Source organism: Lissotriton vulgaris, chromosome 2_1 (assembly GCF_964263255.1).
Source record: "Lissotriton vulgaris chromosome 2_1, aLisVul1.2, whole genome shotgun sequence".
Classification (NCBI taxonomy): Eukaryota; Metazoa; Chordata; class Amphibia; order Caudata; family Salamandridae; genus Lissotriton; species Lissotriton vulgaris.
The window spans coordinates 579741847-579761183 of NC_141687.1; the positions used below are offsets into that span (position 1 = coordinate 579741847).

The 19337-nt window shown below is 48.5% G+C and overlaps 1 protein-coding gene across 3 annotated transcripts in view; it reads right to left on the reverse strand.

Annotated features, from left to right (window-relative positions):
* The window catches only part of DAGLA (diacylglycerol lipase alpha), a 642479-nt gene that overhangs the window by 280445 nt on the left and 342697 nt on the right, over positions 1-19337 (reverse strand). The window contains exon 1 of one of the 3 annotated variants that reach the window (XM_086955591.1): positions 1054-1267. The exons of 1 other annotated variant lie outside the window; for it this stretch is intronic. The gene's annotated coding sequence lies outside the window, so the exon portion shown is untranslated. Of the gene's footprint in view, positions 1-1053; positions 1268-19337 lie in introns of those variants that run through there. One more of the 3 variants, XM_086955593.1, reaches the window with a different exon arrangement.

Consider the following 19337-nt stretch of genomic DNA (forward strand, 5'->3'; position numbering starts at 1 on the left):
GCAAATATCCGTGTTTGAGTTGTTTTAGCGATGAAGGTGGGATTGGTTGGGTGGTGTCTCTTCGAGAAGGGGGAGTCTCACAGTGCCTGAGCCAATTATCTTAAGGGTATATAAGGACAAGAATGTAGGCATTCTATTATGGCTCAGGTAAGAAGAGATTCAGGGCTTAATGTCTCTCGGGTTCACACCTATCTCGAGGTAAAAAAAAAAGCTCTCTCAATGTATCACTGTGTGGTGGAATTTCTTTTTGGGTCCAGGTACCTCTTTCTAAATAAGGTGTCAAAGTTTTGTGATATCAGTGTCTCTCAGCTATGGTCAAAGTTGTCTTTCAATGGCAGTAGTATCTCGAAAATGGAAGTCGTTTTCCAGTAATGCAGCTGCCTCTCAGAAGGGGCAGTGTCTCGTTGTTGGAAGCCTGTTTCTCGGTGATGAAGGTGTCTCCCGGAGGAGATGGCTCATGATGGGGGGCCTCTGAGGGTTGATGGGGGCCTCTCAGTCACGGTTGATGGGTGGGGGCCTCTCGGGTTGAAGGGGGCCTCTCGGGGGTGCAGGGGGCCTCTCGGGGGGTGCAGTGGAGCCTCTTGGGCTTGAGGGGGGCTCTCGGGACTGAAGGTAGGCAAATGAGGACATAATATCAGCAATTGCATGTCTCCTAGAGTTAGAAGGTGGGGTGTGGGTGGAGAATGAGGGAAGTATTCAGTTATGTAAGTGCCTCAGTGACCCGTCACAGGTGAGAGTGGTGCATTCTCGGGAAAGAGGGGCACGTCTCAGTGATGGAGATGTCTCGCGACGAGGGACCTGTCTCTCAAGAAAGGAGGGGTGGGTAGACGCTCGTTCGGGCATGACAGCTATCATTCACTGAAAGAGTATCACTCAGGGTGGAGGGGGTGTCTCTGTGATGATCCATCATTGATTTCTCCCATGCAGACTGGTGCATTTCAGAGACAGGGCAGTCTCTCGGTGGTCTGATGGGGTGTCTCGTGATGGAGCGTTATCAGGGTTGAGGGTCTCTTGGTGCTTAAAGTGGATTCAGGGTGAAGTGAGGTCTCTTACGGTCACATCCCCGGTCTTGCTCCTCAGTCTCCTTGGAGTGCCAGCTTCCCGGGTGCCGGTTGGGTGCTGCCCGCCGTCCGCCGCTCCTCAGGATGCCCACATCCCAAGGACCGCCCTGCCTGGGGAGGCATCTTCTGCACTGGGGGCCCCGCAGGGCGCCGGCTCTGAGCTCAGCAGGGTCGTGACTCCCCCCAGCACCCCCCACCCTGCGCTCAGAGGAAGTGACATCACCCGGGAGAAGGGGATCTGTGTGTGTAAGACAGCAGGGCATTGTGGGAGAGACAGGGAGTGCCCGCGAGAGAGGGAGGGGCGCGAGGGGAAGAAAGGGAGGGCAGTCGGAGGAGAGTTCTAGGAGGAAGCCGCCGAGGAAAAGAGCTACCAAGGAGAGGAGATTAAGGGAAGGGAGAAGCATAGAGTACCGGGGACTGTGGAAAGGGAGCGCGAAGGAATAGTTGAGATTTATGTCGGGAATGGAAAGAAGGAGGACCGGAGGCTGCTCTGGAGAGGGAAAGACAAGGCTTTGAAGAGCGAGTGCTAAAGACACAGCTGTGTGCGGCTAGTCAGAACTTTAGGGCAGACAGGAGCTAGGACATGGATGTAGGCAGAAGTGGAATTGGAAAAAATATTTCGGAAACCTATAAATTGGTGGTTAGTGCATGCATGCAAAATTTCAGAACAGGGAGGTGTGATATTTTGAAAAAATAATCGAGGTTGTGTTGTTTCCCCATTGGCTTCTATTGAAATAGAGGCAATTACAGGCGGGAGGTAGCTAAAATAAAGCCATGTTTTCTACTTTAAAAATCGGGAATCGGATCTGTTGGTATGTATGCTTAAGGTATGGCAGCTAGAAGGGGCTGGAGTCACGAGGGGCGGAGTCATGAAAACTGAAGTCTTAACAGTCAACTAATACATTTCTTTTTCTTTAGAAACTGCCGCACAAAGGAGAAATCTGACAATAAATCTGTTGTGGCTTACTTACTTGGTCGTAATGAGACTGCATTTTAACATATCTTACGCAGTTAAGAGCTGCAGAGGCCTTTTTGTTCCCAGCAATATTCATGGGCTAATAATAACGAATGCACTTGTTAGGGCGATCTGTGTTTTGTCTACTCAGTTTTGACTCATAAAGTAACATGCGGGTTTGTTTACTGCGCCTGCTGTAATGCACATGATATAGCAAAAAGATAATATGTTTGTGTTTTATGTAGATATGGTCAATGCATTTGACACGTTGTGTAATAAGTTTTGTTCGTAAGTTTCAATCCTCTTAGTGTAGCACATTGAAGTATGAACTGGCCTCATGGAGCTGCATGCAGATTGCGAGAAAAGGATTTAGAACTTTATCAGTTTTTCTATCAATCTGTCATTATTCTAAGGTTGCTAAAAAGGGTAAGTATTAGTACAGACAACCCTAACCATTGTGTTAAGTTTTAAGTCCTGACAGTGTTTCCCTGGACACTGCACTCTTAACATCTAATGCCTACTAGTAAGGATCTTATGTGACGCCTGCACCCTATAAACCTCCTTACCTCATGCAACATTTATGTACATTGATTTACACATTTGTATGAAATATTGTCTCTGTATGATGGGTGATGTATAGGTCCTCCGACACCCTACATTAGGATAAGTAGCACGATAAATAAGCATTGGCAAGCAAATAGGTCTTGCCTACAAGAGTTATTTATTGACTTAAGCAAAGAGTTTTTGCCATGTTGTACACTAGTGTGGCAGCTGTTTGGTATGGCTAAAAGTTAGTAGCGTGGAGTGTCCTATAGTGCAGTGGGGGCAGTAGAGTGTCATAAACTGGATTTGTTGGAGTACAGTGGAGCAGAGGGAGTATGGTTCAATGGCAGAACCTGTAGTAGAGTGAAATAACGAGTGGGTTGGAATAGATTGAGGTAGTGGGGTGGATTTGATTTGGGTGGATTTGTTTGGGGTAGAGTTGGTTGGATGGAGTGGATTGGATTGGAGTGGAATGAATTGAAATGGGGTGAGCTAGATTGGGGTGCATTAGAGTGGGGTGGATTAGATTGGTTTGGGGATGAATTTGATTGGGGTAGAGTGGGTTGGATTGGATTGGGTGGAATGGATTGAAATGAGATGAGCTAGATTGGGTATATTAGAGTGGGGTGGTTTAGATTGGTTTGGGTGGGGGTGGATTGGAGTAGGGTGGTTTGGAATGAAGTGGAGTAGAGGAAGTGGACACAACTGGATGGGGTGGTTTGGATTGGGCTGGGCCGGATTGGACTAGAACGGGGTGGACAGGATGCGGGTGATTAGATTGGAGTGGTGTTGCTTAAAATGGGGTGGGGATTTTTGTTGAAAGAGTTTTATATATCGCAAACTACACCCGAGACATCGGGTATCACAGATCTTTACAAGAGTACCGGTTTTGTTACAGATGGACTTATTCATTTTTGTTAGGCACAGGAAGATTAAGTGATTTGCCCAGAATCACAGGATGTTGAGCTTCGTTGCCGAGACTCGAACCCAGTTCCCCAGCTTCGAGGTCGACGGCTCTAACCGCAAAGCTACATCCTCTTGGGTTGTGGTGGTTTGGAGTGGGGTGAATTGGACAGGAGTGAGGTGAATTAAATTGGCATGGGTGGATTGGATTGAGGTAGATTGGATTAGGGTGTGGTGAACTGGATTGGATTTGGGTGGATTGGATTGGAGTGTGGTGGATTGGATTAGGGTCAGCTGGATTGAATTGAGGTGGGGAGGATTCTCTTGGACTCAAGCGGGCGGATTGGAGTGGGGTTTAGGGTCGAGTTGGTTGGAGTCGATTGAGGTATTGGGGTGGATTGGATTGGGGTAGAATGGCTTGGATTGAGTGGCCTGGGGTGGATTGGAGTGGTTGAACTGGCTGGAGTGGGTTGAAGTGAAATGGATTGAAATGGGGTGAGCTAGATTGAAGTGGATTAGATTGGTTTGGGGTGGATGGATGGATTGGATTAGAGTAGGGTTGTTTGGAGTGGAGTAGAGGGGGTGAATTGGATTGGGTGGATTGGAGTCGGGTGGTCACTTGGTATCGTAGCGCTATTGTGCTCATTGCTGCTATTAACCAATTTGCACATTGCCCTCATTGCCTGTATTATCATTTGTGGCTGACTGATATCGTAGCGCTATATTGCATTGCCCTCATTGCTTGTATTATTGTTTGTGGCTGACTGATATCGTAGCGCTATATTGCGTTGCTCGCACTGCTTTTGTAATCATTTGTGCCTGATTGTGCCGGCGCCTCTCCCCATATCTTAGCGACATCCCAGACTGTGCCCCAATCTCGTCCTGTTTCACTTTTGTTTTTGCTGCCATCTTGTTGTTGTTCCTCCTAGCCCCTCTCTCCACCCCGCTCCCGCCTCCCAGCTGCTCCTCCCTCCCACAGATAGCTAAGGATCGACCCGTTTGTCTCAGCGCTGTGACCGTCCTGACTCGTTCAGAAGCGGTCGCTCCCCACACGCTCCCTGGTCACTTGGTAGTGTAGCGCTATTGTGCTCATTGCTGCCATTAACCAATTTGCGCATTGCCCTCATTGCCTGTATTATCATTTGTGGCTGACTGGTATCGTAGCGCTATATTGCATTGCCCTCATTGCTTGTATTATTGTTTGTGGCTGACTGATATCGTAGCGCTATATTGCATTGCCCTCATTGCTTGTATTATTGTTTGTGGCTGACTGATATCGTAGCGCTATATTGCATTGCTCGCACTGCTTTTGTAATAATTTGTGCCTGATTGTGCCAGTGCCTCTGCCCATATCTTAGCGACATCCCAGACTGTGCCCCAATCTCGTCCTGTTTCACTTTTGTTTTTGCTGCCATCTTGTTGTTGTGCCTCCTAGTCTGTCTCTCCACCCCGCTCCCACCTCCCAGCTCCTCCTCCCTCGCTCCGCCACTCTCCACTTATGACAGATGTAATTGCACGCAGCGTTCATGCGTAGCGGACGCGCCCTATGCGCGCCGAAGGCGCGCCAAAGGTAAGCCCGTCTACGCCCGTCCGCGCCCGGACAGCACCCAGGCCAGACCCTCTGGTCCCCGCACAATTCACTCCACGTACGACGCCGCAACCCTCTCTGCACTCAACACAGGACGTCTCCCAGACTGCTACCAAGCCGCCCCAGGACACACCCATGGACCCTTCACCTGCCACTCCTGCAAGCTAGACTGCATCAGGACCCACACCAAATCCACAAACGCCAAACAGAACTCCGACACTAACCACCTGAAGTGCATCCTGCTCAACACCCACTCGGTCCAAAAACATGCCACTGAACTATGGAACTTACTAGACACCGCATCGCCGGACGTCGCCTTTCTCACAGAAACCTGGATGAACGCCTCATCAGCGCCCGACATCGCCATAGCCATCCCGGACAGCTACAAGATCATCCAAAAGGACCGCACCAACCAAACAGGAGGAGGCATTGCCATCGTCCATAAAAACACCATCCGCATCACGACCAGTTCCGACGACAACCTCGCAACTGCCGAACACCTTCACTTCCAGATTCACACCGACCCTAAGACCACACTCAGAGGCACCCTCATCTACAGACCCCCAGGACCCCGCACACAATTCAGCGAAGACATCGCAGACTTCATCAGCCCACACGCCCTCCCCTCCGAGGACTACATTCTACTAGGAGACCTCAACTTTCACCTAGAAAAGAACAACAACAGCAACACCACCACCCTTCTAGACAACCTCGCCAATCTCGGACTCAAACAACTGGTAAACACCCCCACCCACTAGGCCGGACACACGCTCGACCCTATCTTCTCCTCCAGCAAGTACATCTCCTTCAATCACGCCACAGGACTCCATTGGACAGACCACAGCTGCGTTCACTTCAACTACAAAAAAAACACTACCCACCACCACCCACAACCAATCCCCCGCAGAAACTGGAACAAAATTACCACCGACCAGCTCTTCACATCGCTTTACCAAAACCCGCCCACCAAATCATTGGACCCAAATCAAGCAGCCATCAACCTCACACAATGGATCACTCACTGCGCAGACGAATTAGCACCCTTGAAAAACCATCTAACCAAACAAGGTAGCAAGAAAGCCCCCTGGTTTAATGACGACCTTAAGAAATCCAAAAAGATCTGCCGCACCCTCGAGAAAGCCTGGCGAAAAAACCCAACCACTGACAACATGACCACCTTCAAGAACGCCACCCGCAAACACCACCAGCTGATCCGATCCACCAAGAAATCAGCATTTAAGGATCGACTCAACAACAACGCCCACAACAGCAAGGAACTATTCAACATCGTCAAAGAATTTACCAACCCCACCGCCGACACCAACAACATCACTCCATCTCAAGACCTCTGCGACTCTCTAGCCTCGTTCTTCCACAACAAAATCGCTGACATACATAACAGCTTTGGCGACCAGTCCACCCCCCTCACCTCCAAACCAAAGCCCCCCTCCGACATCCTTTGCGCCTGGAACCCAATCAGCACTGAAGACACCATCCGCTTGATGAACACCATCCACTCCGGATCGCCAACCGACCCATGTCCCCACCACATCTTCAACAAAGCAGACTCCATCATCGCACCCCATCTCCGAGATGTCATCAACTGCTCCCTCAACACTGCTACCTTCCCGGAAAGCTGGAAACATGCCGAACTCAGCGCTCTCCTGAAGAAACCCACAGCAGACCCCACCGAACTTAAGAACTACCGCCCCATTTCGCTCCTCCCATTCCCTGCCAAAGTCATTGAGAAAACCGTCAACAATCAGCTCGCCGCCTTCCTCGAATCTAACGGCTCCCTCGACCCATCAAAGTCCGGCTTCCGAGCCAAACACAGCACCGAGACCGCCCTCATCGCAGCCACAGACGACATTTGAACACTACTTGACAACGGAGAAACAGCTGCCCTCATCCTACTGGACCTCTCCGCAGCCTTCGACATAGTCTGCCATAGCACCCTGATACAACTCCTCAGCAACGTCGGGATACAAGGAAAGGCACTGGACTGGATCATCTCATTCCTCGCCGGAAGAACCCAGAAAGTCCGCCTCCCCCTTTCAGATCAGAGGCCACTGAAGTCATCTGCGGCGTACCACAAGGATCTTCACTCAGTCCTACCCTCTTCAACGTATACATGAGTCCCCTCGCATCCATCGCGCGCCAACACAACCTCAACATCATCTCCTACGCAGATGACACCCAGCTGATCCTCTCCCTCACCAAAGACCCAAACACCGCCAAAACCAACCTACACGAAGGGATGCAAGAAGTAGCAGAGTGGATGAAGAACAGCCGTTTAAAACTGAATTCAGACAAAACGGAAGTCCTCATCTTAGGATCATCCCCCTCCGCTTGGGACGATTCATGGTGGCCACCGGCCCTGGGCATCGCACCCAAACCAACGGACCACGCACGTAACCTGGGCTTCATCCTGGACTCCTCCCTCTCGATGACCAGACAAGTCCACGCCATCTCATCATCATGCTTCAACATCCTACGTATGCTCAAAAAAATCTTCCGCTGGATCCCCACCGAAACAAGAAAGACTGTCACCCAAGCACTTGTCACAAGCCGACTGGACTACGGAAACACCCTTTACGCCGGAACAACAGCCAAATTACAGAAAAAACTCCAACGCATTCAGAACGCCTCAGCCAGACTTATCCTAGACATCCCCCGCCAAGCTCACATATCCGGTCACCTGAAAGACCTCCACTGGCTCCCCGTCAACAAGAGAATAACGTTCCGTCTACTCACCCACGCACACAAAGCCCTCTACAACCTAGGACCCAAATACCTCAACACGCGCCTGACCTTCTACACCCCCACCCGCCAACTACGATCGTCCAATCAAGCCCTCGCCGCGATTCCACGCATCCAAAGATGCACCATGGGAGGAAGATCCTTCTCCTACTTAGCGGCCAAGACCTGGAACTCTCTCCCCACCCACCTCCGCCTTACACAGAACCACCTCTCCTTCAGAAAACAACTCAAAACTTGGATATTCGATAATTAACGCTTTCCCACCCTCCCTTAAGCGCCTTGAGACCCTCTGGGTGAGTAGTGCGCTATACAAATTCTGACTTGACTTGACTTGACTTGGATTGAAATAGGATGTGGGATTGGGTTGTGGTGGATTGGACTGGAGTGGGGTGAATTGGATTGGCATGGGGTATTGAAGTGGATTGAGTTGGATGAATTTGCTTGAGGAAGATTGCATTAGGGTGGGATGTTCTGGATTGAGATGGGTTGAGGTAGAGTGGATTCGGATGGGGTGAATTGGAGTGGGGCAGGTTTGATTTGGCTGGAGGGTGGATTGGGGTGCAGTGGATTGGATTAATGTGATTTTGACTTGAGTGGGGAGGATTGTCTTTGACTTGAGTGGGGCAGATTGTTTTGGATTGGAGTGGGGCAGATTGTTTAGGCTTGGAGTGGAGCAGTTTGTTTCGGAGTGGGGTGTATTCGATTGGAGTGTGGTGTATTGGGGAGGGAGTGGGATGAGAGTGATGTAGGTTGGATTGGTGTGAGGCGGATTGGATTGGGCAGATAGATTTGGAATGGAGTGGGGCAGACTGTTTTGAATTTGAGCGGACAGATTGTTTTAGATTGAGTGGGGCAGACTGACTAGGATTGAAGTGGGTCAGATTGTTTTAGATTGGAGTGGGGCAGATGGGAGTGCGGAAGATTGGAGTGGGGCAGATTTTTAGGTCTCGGCCTAGCGTACACTGCGCAGCAGTGTCGCGCATCCAGAGTTCTTTTCTGGGGGTTTTGAAAATGGACCTGGAAATTCCACGCAGCTCATGCGTGTTATTTCCTAGGTCCATTTCCATTGGCCTTTGCGTGTGTGTATTTTTAAAACAGTACACGCAATAGGCCATGGGCGGTCGCGTAGCTCCGCCCATGGCCTATTGGTGTCTGTTACGTGCACCAAAGGCCATATGTCTTCAATTATCGTGCCGACACTGGCGAGATAATTGAAGACATATGCCTGCAGTAATGCGCACGTGCGCACCACTCATTGGCTTTTTTTTAATCTATTTCACGGCGAAGCGCTGACGTCTTTTTTATTTGTATAAGCCGTGCATTTCCATCGTAGAGCGCAAACGCCGCCTCGAGGCGCTTGCAGTCTTCCTCGGTGCCTGGTTCACAGGGTCAGTCGACTCTGCATCACGCAATCCTAGGCGGCCTCGCTTTAGAAGCTGGCTAGTTTAGAAGTGCGGGTACACCGTGCCTGAAAGTACCTGTAATCCAGAGTAAACTGTAGAATTAGATTGATGTAAACTTAAACGCAGGTGGTCTGGTGACCAATGCAAGTCTGTCTGTCTGACAGTGCCTGTTTTCTGGTTAGCAACAAAAGGGGGTTCCTTTCTGTGGTTTTTAATTGTAGTTTTTTATGAATGAAACTAGTAAAGCCGACTCTGGAGACCGAGGAGACCAGGCGGACGGCTCGAACGGGATTTAATCAAGGTGAGAAGCTCGCCATAATTCTCTCCAAAGAAGCGAATACTTTGGAACTAACTTATAACAATATTCAGAAGAAAGAATATGCTTATATAAAAGCGACCTTGATACGCACCAGGCGCTTGGAAGAGTCTCCTCGAAACACTGCATAATTTGCATACTACCATCAAATCCTCTAGACGATCGAGCTGAGGTGTATAACACGATAAAGGTTATTCTACTCCAGGATCCAGATTGGCACAGCAAATTGAAAATGCTTAATAATTCACGAAGTTTTTAACCATAGTCCTGAGGAAGGTGTTCTACCCAGCTATGCACCGAAACGCGTCGACAACACTGACTTTTTAAACTGTCTTCATATGTTTTTAAACTGTATATTTTGGAATAAATATAATGTATATATAATTCTTTGACAAGAATATGTTTATGTGGAATTGTTTGAATGATTTGATATCAAAACCTTTTTCTTCTTTTTAATAAATGTGATATTTTGATACAACCTATGGTTTATTGGTATATGTGTTACTGAGGACATTAGAGTTCTTTAAACAGGTGTCTTGCTTTACTAGTTTCATTCATAAAAAAACTACAATTAAAAACCACAGAAAGGAACCCCCTTTTGTTGCTATATCTCTTCCCAGTCCTTTCTGGGTTATTAGGGAAAACTCCTTTTTTTTGCTGTTTTCTGGTTAGAACTGCAGCATTTGGTTTGTTGAGAAGTGCAGGTACTCGCTATCTGTTAGTACCAGCATTCGTGTAGAAAGTGCAAATATACAACCTGATAGCGCCTGTAGGCTTCTTATAGGTGCTATCTGCCAGCGCCTAGAACTGCAGAATCCAACAGTACATGCAGGCTGGAGATCCCTGCAAGTACTCAAACTCTGAGAGTGACAGCAGTGTGCTCACCACTGTCAGCTCCTGTAGTCACCACTGACAGCCCCTGTGGGCTCGTGAGAAGGGCCTGCGACTGGCAGCCAGTCACTGTACTTCATGTACTCGCTGTCTGATGAAATTAACATATAACCGATACCTGGGAGTGCTTGCACTCGAACGAGAAATGCTAGTAACGACTGTCAAAAAGTGCATGCAGTCTGATGAGAAGTGCAGGTACTCCGTGGTATGTAGTGAGAAGAGCAGTGTGAAGTGCACGTGCTTGTTGTCTGAAAGTGGTATCAACAGGATGAGAAGACGTCCTAGCCCTCTGAAAGTGCCTGCAATAACGAGAAGTGCAGGTCCTGAATGTTATGTTTATAGTCCAATGAGAACTCTAACTATGTGCTCTCTGAAAGTGTGTGTGTGTGTGTTCTGATGAGAAGAGTGGGTACTTTCCGATTGGGAGTTCCTGCAGTCTAATGAAAAGTGCAGGTACTGACTGTACGAAACTGTCTGACTCCGATGAGAAGTGTAGGCACTCTGTGTTTAATCATGATTTAGTCAGATGAGGAGTGCAGGTAACCGCTGAAAGTGCCCACACTCTTATGAGAACAGGTACCCACTTCCCAAAAGCGCCTGCATTCTAGTAAGAAGTGCAGGTACTCAATGTTCTAGTGTTCATAGTCTGCTGAGAAGGTACACACTGAAAGTGCCCTCACTCTGATGGGAACAGTACTACTCATTGACCGAGAGTACATGCAGTAATGAGAAGTGCCGATATTGGTGGTTATAGTGATTTCTGTTTGATAAGAAGTGCAGGTACTCGCTATCCGAAAGTGTCCGCACACTAGTGAGACAAATGGGTACTCACACCCTCAGAGTGCATGCAGTCTAGTGAGAAGTGCAGGCACTGAATGTTATAGCCTTTGCTCTGCAATGACAAGTGCAGCTACTAGCTATCTGAAAGTGGCAGTACTCTGGTGAAAAGAACAGGTATTAGCTGCCCGAGACTGCCTGAACTTTTAATGATAAGAGCAGGTAATCAATATTATAGTGTTTGTATTCTTATGAGAAGTGCAGATATTTGATATCTGTAAGTGCCCGCACTCTAGCGAAAAGAATGGTGTGACTGCCGTCTAGTGAAAAGCACGGTCACTGAATGTTAGGAGGTCGGTGTAGCCTGGTGAGAAGTGCAGGTACAGAAGTGTCTGCAGTCCGTTGAGAAGTGCAGGAGTGTATACAGCTTCGTGAGATGTGCAGTTACTGAATGGTAGAAAGTGTCTGCAGTCCGTCGAGAAGTGCAGGTACTGAATGCAGTAGAGTGGTACATGTGGCATGGTTATAAGTGCAGGTACTCTCTTTGTGAGGGGAAGGGCTAGCCACACTTTCTGAAGGCAGTTACCTTGCACTTCTCATTATGCCACACCCTTGCTTACGCTGCCGATAAACCCGATCCCTAACATCTCCTTGGGAAGAAATGCGGGTCACCGAGGGCACAGACACCTGTGGACTGATCCCAGGCAGACATGACTGGGATACAACAGGCCGCGCTCTCTGGCCACTGTGCCCTAAGGAGGCATATGGCATACGCTCTGCTCCAGACTTAAACAAGCATTGGCAAAGCCAACAGGTCTCGTCTATGCAAGATCTGTTAGCTTTCTCAGTGTGCTTTTAGCCATGTTGTACAGCAGCGCGGCTTCCTTGAAAGTCAATAAGATTTTCATATGCTGTAGATAACCACTCTATGGATGGATGCATGAATGAATTCAAAAGAAAATGCATTTACTTCGCTCATTGAGTCATCTCCCAGAATGCTTTACACTAGGTTTTTTTTGGATCCATTTCACGGAGAAGCAAGGCACTGGGATCAGCTTAGAAATAAGCCAAGTACCCTCGGATATGGAAGGGTTCGATTGAAACGGGAGATTCTATGGAAGAAAGGAGCCATAGCAGGGTTTACACTTTGTAAAGCAAAAGAGACATTTGAAACTTAGTGAAGTAGGTACAAACTGTGTGTAAAGTGATACTGAGTATAGGGTCCAACTCAACATTTGCATGCATTCACTATTGTTTATCTGGCACACAAATATGTGAGCTTGAAAACCGGGCATTTAATCTGCTGATATCCTGTAATAATAAATGTGCATTCCGTTCGTTTCCGCCCGGTGTTTCTTTTCACGGCCATGATACTGCATGTGAGGTCCTGTAGTCCTCATGTCCTCCGGTTTCCAGGGTAAATGGGTAAATGAACCAGCGGTTTGTGCTGACTCAGCAGATCTATTACTGAACCCTTGTTTTTAGGTCTCGCTGGTGTTAGCAGCACGAAGCGCTGCTCCAGGGAAAGACCTATTGTTGTGGGTTTGCTGGGAATGGAGGACAGGGGATGGGCACGCGTTTTCCCTTGGCGATTTCACCGCCTGTATGCGCACGTCCAGGCCGGCGCCGTGCACATCCCCTGTCCCACATTCAGAGCAAGTCAGGCTTTCGAAATCGCGCGCACACACACACACACATACACACACACACACACAGCTACACACACGCACACCTACACACACGCACACACACACAACGCTACACCCACACACGCGCACCCTCCCTTCCCCCCCCCCCCCCCCCCACTCACCGGGCTTTTACATCGCATCACAGGATGTTCTGGGAGTTGGAGGACCTTCCTCGCTTGCACCGTTATGGCTTGCCTGCTCTCTCCCGGGAACCGCAGCAGTCCCGGAATCCCTGCATTCTTCTGGGCTCTCCACTACCCACACCCCTCTGCCTCCAAGGTGCCGTTACTCCAACTGCCACCAAGATCAGGCATCACTCAATCAACGAGGAAAGCCGCTTACTAGATCTTGCATAGGTGACGATGTGGCTGATATAGCGAAGACACGCAGATATAGGACGTGACGTGCCTCGTAGGCAGTTGCCAATGGTCATTCCTCCACTGGGAATTGGTCGCTATCCTATCAGAAGTGCACTTAGCACGGAACGGGAGGTGCTGAGAACGAAGGAGCAGAACAGAGGAAAGCAGAGGGGCTAGCGAAGAAAAAACTGGATTAGAATGGAGTGTTCCATGGGCGTCTCATAGGAGGGGTAGAGGAAACACCATATGGAAGACATTAGGTGCCTCTAAAGCAATTTCAGTGTAAGAAGAGCGTGAGGCTAGGCGGGCTTTGGCTTTTGGGGTGATAGGGGAGATGGAATTGTGGCGAGCACGGATTGAAGGCCAGTTAGGGGAGTCTCAGAGGAAGGGCTTATTCTTTACTCATGCTGCTTTGGCAAAGTCAGACGTGCGTTTACTTTCGTATCGTGCTTAGTAAACATGCAGTTGACTTTGCAGGTATTGCGCTTGTTATATTATAAGGTGTGAAGGAGCACGTCTGAGGAAGTCTCTCGGTGGTTCAGGACAATGTCGGCACGAGTGAGGGGCACGGGGCTGGGTGGGGGCGCCATCCTCGTCAAGCGATGGAAGAGAGCGTGGGGCCTGCTATTTTGCAAGGTACCAGGTGTTTTTTTTTTTTTTATTTTTTTTTTAACATTTTTGGCCTCAGTCATGTAGACACAGATCCAGACCGGACCCAGATATTAATACACTTTCCAAGCCCCACCCCACCTCAAGAAGGGCACAGGGGCCTGCTCTCGGGGCAGCAGCCAGCGCCTTCCCTCCAGTGGTTGATGTGCGAGCTAAGGGGTTGCAGCTTGGGCGTCTTTCTAAGGTGTGAAGGAGCATGTCTGTGGAAGTCTCTCGGTGGTTCAGGACAATGTCGGAACAAGTGAGGAGCGCAGGCTGAGTGGGGGCGCCATCCTCGTCAAGCGATGAGAGAGAGAGTGTGGGGCCCGCTATTTTGCAATGGAGAGTACCTGCACTTCTCAGGAGGAACCTAATACTTTTAATTGGAGGGTATCGGCACTTCTCAGAAATGAGCATACAAAAGAGAAAACATGCTTACTCTAAAAACTGCCTGTTTTCAAAGGATAATTTGAAACAATGTACACTTTATTGTGCCCCTCATTCCACCGATTTCGTCCACGAGTCATATGCTCATGCCGAGTTTTGCAGTAAATATTAAACTGCATTTAATCGAAAACAAACTGTTTACAATGTCTCATATCATTTAGTGGCACAATTGTTGGCCATACTTTATGCCATGCATTTGACCGTATAACAAGCAGTTACTTCTGCAGAATGGCATCCTGTTCATGTTGTATCCGCTTAGAAGCCCAGCCGTTTTTGATCCTAACTTCTATGTTGCATTGGACAATCCGTGTGCCCCAGTTTAAGCTCTCTAGCCCACCTCTTAAGTCGGAGCTGAAAAGCCAGGCCTGGTACACACTTTATGCATCTCCTTTGTTATTTCCCGCAAACACCTCTCCCTCCTAGTGAGTGACTCTCTACCCCAGCCTGACCGCGCCCCTTCTCTGTCGGGGCTCTGGCTGCGTCTGAGAGCGGTGCCTGGCGACCTCTCCCGCTGCCAAAAGTGCACCTGTGCTCCAGAAGTGCGCCCATCATTTGCAGAGAAGTTCCACCTGATTGACTACTATGCCATGCAGGGGCTGCCCTCAAATGCTTCCTGGTTGCCTTTTGTTTGCTGCTGAGTATGGGAATCCGAGCTTCGACGAGATGTATGTAAACCGACCCCGAACCCCGCCCCCATGCCTTTACACTAAACCCAAGTGCAAAAAGTCCCTTTTCAGAGTGGACTCTTATATCCCTTCAACAAATCCCACCTTCTGTTCCCAACCCGGGACTAACTGGTTGCGAAATTGGGTGTATTTGCATTACTGTACAATATTGAGAGGTGATATGACTACCATAGAGTCGCTCATTTTCGGCTTCTTATTCGTGCACTTTGAAAGCCATCCAAGCTCCTCCATCAAAAATATTTAGAGAAATAAGCAATAAATATCCCTGCAGCAAACGTTATAAATTGATGTACACAGCATCGTCAGCCCAGTACCACAAATAATATATATTTTACCTGTGCAAACAAAAGTTTGAGTGATACTGAACGAGACCTCAGACAAAATATCCACTTAAAATATTTCAAGACTGGATTGATCATTGATGCAACTTTGGTTGGCTGCATAACATTTAAGACTAATTTTTGCAAGGTGTAGTTCCATGCATGCATTTGTAGTAATTGATTTGTGCCTACAGTCTGATTATTAGCCTTGTTGACCTTTTTTCGGGTCTTCATTGTTGTGACCAGTTGTTGATGCTTGTTAGTATTGCATACAATTAGGGTGGGTTGGGGGCGGTTTCAACACTGTTAACATTGGAGAATACTGCTGGTATGTTTGAGAGGGAGCTGTGTTGGGTTAATTGGAAGTTGACCAACTTAGAACAAGCATTACAAATGCAATACGTCTCACCTTTCATTAAGTTAAAGCCATTTGCTTTTCTATACAATAGCATTAGCAAAGCAAATGGCTTAAACTTAATCAAAGGCGAGACCTATTGCATTTTCAATGCTTGTTTATTGAGAATGTGCTTTAGCTCTTGTCGCACACTAGCCCTTTTATAAAAGTAGTTTTTAGCCTTACTCTGCTGCTGAAAGAATGGCTAATCATTGCCAAAGCTAGTAGCTCTCGTAGACGAGACCTATTGGCTTTGCTAATGTTTGTCTGGCTCATTCTTTTTTTTTAATGATCTCCTTTCTTAATGTTTTGTTTTGTATGCATGAAGTGCTTGCAGATTGATGTGTGTTAGATGGTTCTTAACCTATCATTTCGCAGTAGATTTAAGACCTAAGATAAAACAATGTTATTTTTTAAACTCTGGTGTCGAAATAGGAGCGCTGCGCCCGTCTGCAGCAGAGGAAGCAGTAGGTAAGGAATGCACTTAAAATTTGCAACGCTTTCCCCTCCTTAACTGTGCTTCGTAGTATATGCATAGTCTGAAGAAGAGAAAAAAAATGTATTGTTGGCATGGGACAGAACTCAAACCACATATTCTTTAATGGTGTATGTACAGGGCTTTCTTTAATGCCACAGACTTTTTTCCCTGACTAGAAAAGGGAGAGTAGCGTCTAAATGTCCATTTTGGTTAAAACCTGTTCACCTTGTAAGTCGACGGAAGTAATGGACTACCAGAAAGTCCACCAGAGGGATTTGTTCATTTAAAAACAGTCCAAAATGATTGCACAATATTGGCATACTCCTTCACCTATAGGATTTTTGATTCTTCATTAAATTGACTACTATACATTTGATTGCAGTATAAATGTTTTATTCTTTTCAGGAATAGGATTCTGATTGAACTTGAGGATATTGATTTCAAAATCTTAAATGTAAACAAATCATTTAGTTGGTCATAACATACCGTAAGCTTATGAAACAAATAATTTAGTTAGTAGAAAACATACATGGATTTCAAATGTTTTTTTTAATTAGTCATTAAAAGAGTGACTTTTTAAAAAGAGATGTGGACTTCAATAGTGCAGGAAGCTAATACTGAGTCCAATTTTATGCAGCCATGATACGTACATGATGAGCTTTTTTTTCCCCAAGCTTCGTAGTTGAGTTTGAAATATTGATTGTCAAAGATTTTCTGGCCAAAATAACTACTCTGAAAGTATCATGAAGGTATGTTTAGGTAAGTTTATATTTACTGTACTTACTCTGCATTTATGTACCTTGACGAGATCTGTATCTTCAAAGTATGTAGATATGGTGTTAAGGAACGAAAATTTACTGTAACATAATTTTGTAGTCGATATACTGTTTATGGTGTTTTTTATGCACCAATAATTTTGTGCTGAACTTTTTTACATACAGCCACCTGGGCTTGCAACCAAAAACTGTAATTATTTGATTGTAGATATTCTCAAAGAAGTTTTGATTTTTAGGGATAGAAATTGTTGGTTCCTGCATATTCTTTTGACAGATGTATATTACAAGGCCAATAATGACAACCAGTGGGGCGTGGCTTGGAGGCCGATGCGATCGGCAGTGTGAGCACCGAGCTCCGCTAAGGAAACCCCGCAAACATCCTGATTCAATGATCCCTTGACCCCCTAACAACATCCGAGGGGCGGACGGCGTAGGGGTGCTGCATCGGAGCACTTTAGCTCCAAAAACGGCAACATCTGGGACTTTTTGGGGCTTTTTCTGGGCTGAACTGGCTGTTAGCGGTGCCCTCAAAATGTCGGTGCTGCACTAACGAGAGGCTCCCAAGCTGTGCCGCTGGAGTTACGGGCTGCCGCCTTGGACTCCGAGGCAGTACAGGATCGACTCTGGGCACGGAGTGGCACTGTTTTACAGGCTGAAATACGAGTCTGCGAAGTAGAGAGCGGCCTGCATTGAGCGGCGCTCCGGAGCCTGCCGCTGCTTCGCCTGCTGCCGCGGATGGCGCGTGGATCGGAACCGGGAGCGTGGAGGGTCTCTTACCGCCCCTCCGCCCACCCCCCCAAGGAGGCTGCGCAACACACATGAGGGCGACGAGACAGCTGTCGGTGCCCGGTGGCTGCCTGGAGGACACACACCGATTGGCCCTGCACTGGTGAGTGGGGAGCGTTGGGGGCTGGGGCTGCGGGCCACAGAGGCGGGCGTGTGGCCCTCAGGACACCGCTGCCTGCGAGCCGGGGCACGGGTGGAGGACGGCGACCTGGGTCCTGTGCCGGCGCCTGGAGGGTGGTGGGCATGGCCGCGACTGGTGGGGCCTTGCCCGAATGTGCCTGGGAGTGGGCCCTGGAGGTGCTGTGACACATGGTGAGGCCTGGAGTGGCGGCGGAGGGAGGTCCGCTTCCCGAACAGGACCGGGCACAAAACCAGGGAGACTTTAAGAGCTTGGAGCAAGTCTGAGGAGCAGAGAACGCAATTGGGTGCTGGAGAGGCAGTGACAGACAGGACCATCGAGACTGGGGCTGGTACCACCACAACAGCAGGGAGTAAACGGAGAGCCACTTACCTGTGTATTTACAACTGGCAAGGAGAGGCGCGGAACTTATGGCCAAGTGCACACTGGATTGAGCAGTGCTACAGATCTCGCCCTGCTCTGGCCCACCCTGACGGCGCAGTTGTCAAGCGGTACTATCTGGAGCCATTGATATGGGTGACATTGGCAGCGGAGGATAGCGTCGACTGGTAGATTGAATATTTGAAGTCTCTTTGCTGGTGCACAGCCCCTGCAGCCGACTACTAGGTAAAAGGTGGTCTAGGTTTGCGGGCCCCTCGGCCACGATCTGGCAAACTTTAAAATGGGCAAGCCAAGAGGAAAAATGGAGGAGGTGCACCAAATCTTAGATACTGAGTCCTCATCTCAAGCGGAACAGGTTTCACGTGAACTCTCTCAGGACTCTGGGCTACAGCAACAACTTGATAAGATCCTGATAGCCATCGCACTCTCGTACTGCCCTGCAACAGGACATCGCGCAAGTGGCGACGGGTCTTTAGCGGGCGGACCACTCTAAGTTAGCGGACAGGGTGAAGCATGTGGAAGGTAGTCCAGGAGGTGGCCCCTCCACAGACTGCGTTGGCTGCGACAGTGACAAATGCTCTGGATCGAATTGCGGCGCTGGAGAAGCGTGCTGAGGACGCTGAAGGTAGAAGCCAACGGAACAGCAGTCGCGTAGTGGGTCTGCCTGAAAAAGCGGGGGGACTGGACATGGTACGCTACTTGGAGGCCTTGCTGAGAGCGGTGGTGGATTCTGAAGGTTTGTCTACCTTCTACACCTTAGAAAGTGCGCACTGAGTCCCCTCGAAACCACCACAGCAGGTGCGCCACCCCTCCCCTAACCGGTGGTGGCGCGCCTGTTGCATTTCAGAGATAAAGACTTGCTGCTTCAGAAGACCCGTACTGATGGCCCATTCAACGTAGGAAATAGTAACGTCACTCTGTTCCCATACTATACCTTTGAGACTCAGCGGCGCCGCACGTCCTTCCAGTCAGTCCAAAAAGAACTACAGGCTGAAGGGCTCCAGTACTCCCTGTTATTTCCAGCCAAACTGCGCATAA